Here is a 6,986-nt window from a genome sequence, read left to right as displayed (position 1 = left end):
CACGTACCGAACCTTTGCCTTTTTGCTGAATCACTGAATTCCTCACCTTGGATCCCCTTAGAATCTGATTCTGCTTTATTCTTCATCTTGCCAGCCATTTTCAAGTTAAACTAAAAAAATTAGTGTAAATGTAAACTGGGTTAAATAACAATAATGAGTTTTAATGATGATGATAACAATAACAATAATTTTATTGTTTAATTTACACTAGTTATAGTTCACCTTTATTACTGAAACTCAAGATGGATTACACAGTGTAAGTCAATATTTGAATGACTTGGTGTCGTGGTTAGAGTGGCAGGCTAGGATCTGAGAGACCCAGGTTCAATTCCCTACTCTCTCATGGAAGCTCACTGGGTGACTTTGTGCTTGTCCCACCCTCTCTGTCTAACCTACCTCACAGGGTTGTTGTGAGGGAAAAATCAAGAAGAAGCGAATGTTATAAGATACTTTTGTCCGCATTGAGGAGAAAGGTGGGATATAATTGAAGTAAAATAAATAAAAATAAAATGATTTATGGCTTAGAAATCCAGTAAGCAACGCAATGGGCTTGGATAGCAGAAAATTTGAAAACAAGCAGAGATCTGATAGAGAGCCAAAACGATGCTGAAACAAAGTGTACACAATTAAACATGACTCATTAAACAATGAAGAAATTACTTAGTCAGGGAATACTTACAGCAACAGACAATACACAGTAGAATAGTCACAGAATCACAGAATCAGAGTTGGAAGGGGCCCTACAGACCTTCTAATCCAACTCTCTGCCCAATGCAGGATGAGCCTAAAGCATCCCTGACAAATATTCATCCAGCCTCTTCTTGAAAACTGCCAGTGAAGGGAAGCTCACCACCTCCCTAGGCAGCTGATTCCACCTTTGAACTACTCTGACCGTGAAAAAGTTCTTTCTAATATCCAGCCGTTACCTTTGTGCATGTAATTTAAGCCCATTGTTTCGGGTCCTACCCTCTGCTGCCAACTGGAACAGCTCCCTGCCCTCCTCCAAGTGACAGCCTTTCAAATACTTAAAGAGAGCAATCATGTCGCCCCTCAATCTCCTCTTCTCCAAACTAAACATTCCCAAGGCCCTCAGCCTTTCCTCGTAGGGCTCAGTCTCCAGACCCCTGATCATCCTCGTCGCTCTCCTCTGCACCCTCTCGATTTTGTCCACATCCTTTTTGAAGTGAGGCCTCCAGAACTGCACACAATACTCCGGGTGCAGCCTGACCAAGGCAGTATAGAGAGGGGCTATGACCTCCTGCGATTTTGATGCTATGGCCCCTTTGATACAACCCAGGATTGAATTGGCCTTTTTTGCCACCACATCACACTGACTGCTCAAATTTAGTTTATAGTCCACTCTTACCCCAAGATCTCTTTTGCATACACTACTGCTCAGAAGTGTATCCCCCATCCAGTATTTGTGCTTCTCATTTTTGTGGCCCAGATGTAATACTGTGCACTTATCTATGTTGAATTGCATCCTGTTCACAACCGCTCACTTCTCCAGAGTATTCAGGTCTTGTTGAATTTTAACTCTATCTTGTTGGGTGTTTGCCACGCCTCCCAATTTGGTATCATCAGCAAATTTAATGAGTAGCCCATTTACCTCTTCAGATCATTGATAAAAATATTGAAAACTACCGGGCCCAAAACTGAGCCCTGTGGCACCCCACTGGACACCTCCCTCCAATCTGATGAAACGCCATTGACCACCACTCTTTGAGTGCGGTCCTCTAACCAATTCCCTATCCACCGAACTGTCCTATAGTCCAGTCCACAGCCTTCCAGTTTACCCATTAGAATGTCATGGGGAACCTTATCAAAAGCTTTGCTGAAATCCAAGTAAATCACATCGACAGAGTTCCCACAATCCAGTAAGCTTGTCACTCAAAGAAGGAAACCAGATTGGTCTGACAAGATCTGTTGGAGACAAAACCATGTTAACTTCCCCAGATTACTAAGTGGTCCTTCAGATGCTTACAAATCAATCCCTTTAAAATCTGCTCTAATGTCTTTCCAGCATCAGAAGTCAGACTGACCAGCCTGTAGTCTCCCGGGTCATCCTTCTTCCCTTTCTTAAAGATTGGGATAACAGTCCCTATCCCTTTACCAAAGGGATAAGAATAATATTTCTCTACAAGTGTGAACTCCAGTGACATATTTTGCTGATTAAGCTTATACGATACACTACTGTAAGAGATCACCATAAAATGAATGGCCTGAATAAATAGTAGGGAATGAGTATCAGGTGAGATTTTCCTAAATAAAAAGTTTGCAATGTGCATCTTTTTGTTTTAATAGTTCAGGTTTTAATCATATTTCCCCACCTCCTCACTCATGTATTCTTTAGAAATTCCTTTTTTTCATGTAACATGACTAATACCACTATCTTTTTTTTTTTTGAAAAATTTTTATTGGGTTAGAATCCATTATTTCCACATTTACATTCAATTTTCCCCAATTTTTTCATCTCTAACCCCCTCCCTTTCCCCCCCCTTTTTGTTGACTTCCAACAGCTTTCCAACCCTTTGTCCCCTTTCCCTTACTTTTATTAACTTCCTCTATCTAAAACAAATATATATTCTCCATTATTCTAAGCAGTACATCCTTAACTATTTTTAACATTATATGCCCAAACTGTAAGCCTTTGTTTCCATCTTAGATAAACAATTTATCCCAATTTTTCAATTTCAGGTATTTCTATATATCATAAACCATATAGATCATACATTCGTTTATATCAAACAATTTGACTTATTCTCTATATATATTACCCATTCTATCTTTTTATAATAGTTCTATATATCTCTCCTCACGTAGTCAATCAATTTGACCCATCTATATCTTCAGACATTCAGTTTGGTACAAAACTTGTCAGAAAAAAAAGAAAATATTGTTAGTTAATCGCTCCTTATATTTAGTCCTTATAATTAATTATTTTCTCTATGTTCTGTTTGTTAACCTATATATATCTATATATATGTCAATCTATTAATCTGACTGCTTATTAATTCACATTTATCTCTTCCCCCCCCGGTAAAGTCTCCCCCCTCTACTTCAATACTTCAGTAGTTCTCAAACTGCCACAGTTTTCCTCCCACCTCCCATTTCTTCTCCAGGTATTGTTTCAGCTTCTCCCAGTCTGTGTTGAACTGCCCTGAGTCCAGATCTCTCAATTTTCTTGTCATCTTGTCCATTTCAGCCATATACAGCAATTTGTAAGTCCAATCTTCAATAGTTGGCACTTCTTGTACTTTCCATTTTTGCGCATACAAAAGTCTAGCTGCTGCTGTCATATAAAATATCAACGTCCTGTGTTGGGCTGGAATTCCCTCCATTCCCAAGTTCAGTAGCAGGAGTTCTGGGTTCTTATTAATTTGAAATTGTAAAATTTCACTCATTTCTCTTATTATTTCCCCCCAGTACTGCCTGGCTACCTCACACGACCACCACATATGATAGAGGGAGCCCTCATGCTTCTTACATTTCCAGCATTTATTAGAAGTATTCAAATTCCCTAGCGCAATCTTCTTTGGTGTCATGTACCAACGATAGATCATTTTATAAATGTTCTCTTTGATATTAATACATGTCGTTGTCTTCATTGTAGTTTTCCACAAGTATTCCCATGCCTCCATTGTTATTTCTTTATTAAAGTTTATAGCCCATTTCACCATTTGTGTTTTAACTATCTCATCCTCGGTATACCACTTCAACAGTACTTGGTATACCTTGGATATTCTTTTCTTATCTTCTTTAAGAAGGGTCTGCTCTAGTTCCGAATTCTCTATTCGTATACCTCCCTTTACAGAGTCCGAATTATATAAGTCTCTGATCTGTCTATACTGGAACCAATCGTAGTTAGGTGATAGTTCCTCTTGTGTCTTTATTCTAAGTTTGGATGCTTCAGTTTTAGTTATTTCTTTATACGTTAAACATTGTTGTTCATTATCAACAGCTCTCGGGTCTATCACCTCATATGGAACCACCCACAAAGGGGTTCCTTCTTGTAGATAAATTCTGTACTTCTTCCAGATTATGTATAGACTTCTCCGAACAAAGTGATGCAGGAACATCGAGTTGACCTTTACTTTGTCATGCCATAAATATGCGTGCCATCCAAATATTTTTTTATATCCCTCTAGGGCTAATAGTTTCTTGTTCTTTAATGTCATCCATTCTTTCAACCAAACTAGGCAGATTGCATCATGATAAAGTCTCAGATTGGGCAGTTGCATTCCGCCTCTTTCCTTTGCATCTTGTAAAACTTTCACTTTCACTCGAGGCTTCTTGCCTGCCCAAACAAAATCTGATATTTTCCTCTGCCATTTTTCAAATTGTTTGGAGTCTCTGATGATTGGTATTGTCTGTAGCAAAAACATTACTCTTGGTAACACATTCATCTTAACTGCTGCAATCCTGCCCAACCATGACAAATTCAATCTATTCCATTTAATCAAGTCTCTCTCTATCTGAGTCCATAGTTTTTCATAATTGTTTTTGAATAGATCTATGTTCTTTGCAGTTAATTCGACTCCCAAATATTTCACTTTACTTGTTACTTCACAATCCGTTGTTTCCATTAACAATTGTTGTTTCTGCTTAGTCATATTTTTGCATAATATCTTTGACTTCTTTTTGTTAATGAAGAAACCTGCCAAGTCTCCAAACTCCTTGATCTTATCTATCACTCTTGGCATGTTCTCCAATGGGTCCTCTACAATTAACATTATGTCATCCGCAAATGCTCTGACCTTGTATGAATAGTCCTTTATTTTTATTCCACGAATTTCATCATCTTGACGTATTTGTATCATCAGAATCTCCAATACTAAAATGAACAACAATGGAGATAACGGGCAACCTTGTCTTGTTCCTTTACTTATCGTCAATTTCTTGGTCAATTCATCATTCACCACAATTGCTGCAGTCTGGTCTCTATAAATTTCCTTAATTGCTCTGATGAATCTTTCTCCCAATTGTAGCTTTTCCATAGTGGCAAACATAAAGTCCCAGTTTAAATTGTCAAACGCTTTTTCAGCGTCAACAAAGAAGAAACCAACCTCTTTGTCACAACGCTTGTCATAATATTCAATAGCATTGATCACTGTCCTTAAGTTGTCTCTTATTTGTCTGTCTGGCAAAAAGCCTGCTTGTTCCTCCTCTATGACTTCCGAGAGCCACCCCTTCAATCTCTCCGCCAATATCTTCGCAAAAATTTTGTAGTCATTGTTGAGTAGCGATATAGGTCTATAATTTTTCACATTAGTCAGGTCTTGGCCCTCTTTTGGGATCAATGATATATTCGCTTCACTCCAAGTTTCTGGAATCCTTTGATCCCTTAAAACCCCATTCATCACCTCTTTTAGGAATGGTGCCAGTTCATTAGCCATTGTCTTATAGAATTTAGCCGTAAGTCCATCTGGCCCTGGCGCCTTTCCTAGATTTGCAGATTGTATTGCCTTACTTATTTCCTCGTCAGTTACTTCACTATTCAACTTATTTCTCCAAGCTTCCGAGATTTCTGGAAGTTTGGTTTTCTCCAAATATGACGCTATTGATTCTTTGTTTACTTCTTTTTTATTATACAGCTTAGCGTAAAATTTATAAAAGGCTCTACTAATGGTAGCCTGCTCCAAATACGTTTTGTTATCTTCGCAGATTTTATTTATTATCTTCTTTTCCCTTTTCTTCTTCAATTGCCATGCCAGGTACTTCCCAGGTTTATTAGCACCCTCAAACGCTTTTTGATTCAGTCTTTTGAGATTCCACTCCAATTCTTTATTGCTCATTGCTGTTAGCTGTTCTTGAAGTATTTTAATTTCCTGGTATACCTTCTTTTTCCCTGGTCTCTTTTTTAGCTGTATTTCTTTGGCTTTTATTTTCTCCTCAATCTCTTGTCTTTTCTCCTCTTTCTTCTTTCTTGCTCTACCATTTAAGTCCATTAGTATGCCCCTTACAACCGCCTTGTAAGCATCCCAAACTTTATTGGTTGGTACTTCTTTATTCACGTTGTATTGTATAAAAAACTTTGTCTCTCTTCTCAGTATTTCCATATTCTCTCTTTCCTGTAACAAGTCCTCATTTATTCTCCATGCTTTCCTTTTTCTCTTTTTTCCAAATTTCCACATAATTGGGTTGTGATCTGAGCCTACCATAGGCATTATTTCTACCTCCTTAGTCCATAATGCTAAGTCTTTTGAGGCCCAGATCATATCAATTCTTGATAATGTAGAATGCCTTGCAGAATAAAAGGTAAACTGTCTGCTTTTAGGATATTCTCTCCTCCATACATCTTCAAGAGTCTCTTGTTGAATCAACTCAAAAAAAAGCTTTGGCAATAGTCCTCTTTTCCTTTGTGCTGTTGTAGTCTTTTTGTCTAGTTCCAAGTCTGTCACTCCATTGAAGTCTCCAGCAAGAATTATCTGGTCGTATGCAAGATCGTCTAAATGCTTCCTTAAATCCTCAAAGAAGCTTTCTTTTGCACCGTTAGGTGCATAAAGTCCGACTACCAACACTCTCTTTAAATTCCAAATACATTCCACTGCTACAAATCTAGCTTCCACATCTCTCATAACAAATTTTGGCTGTAGCTCCTCTTTTATGTACAACACCACTCCTCTTTTTTTCTTGTTGGAGGCCGCTACATATTCTTTGCCCAATTTTCCAGATTTTAAATATTTTACATCCTGCTTTCTGATATGGGTCTCTTGCAAACAAACAATGTCACATTTTTGTTTTAGTAGCCAGTGAAAAGTATTTTTCCTCTTATTCGGTGAGTTTAGTCCATTTACATTCCAAGATAATACTTTACACTCCATACTCATGATCTTGTTGGTAAGTCTTTTTCATTGTCCTTAATAAATCGCTCCATCTCTCGCTCAGATCTGATGCGTTTTTTGGCCCCTCCAAACTCAAAGGACACTCCTTCCGGTAACTCCCATCTGTACCTGATTTTCATGTCCTTCAAAATCTGAATTAGC

The sequence above is a fragment of the Eublepharis macularius genome, chromosome 4 (genome assembly GCF_028583425.1).
Source record: "Eublepharis macularius isolate TG4126 chromosome 4, MPM_Emac_v1.0, whole genome shotgun sequence".
NCBI lineage: Eukaryota > Metazoa > Chordata > Lepidosauria > Squamata > Eublepharidae > Eublepharis > Eublepharis macularius.
The sequence above is the reverse complement of the archived record's forward strand: the minus strand, read 5'-3'. Positions refer to the sequence as shown.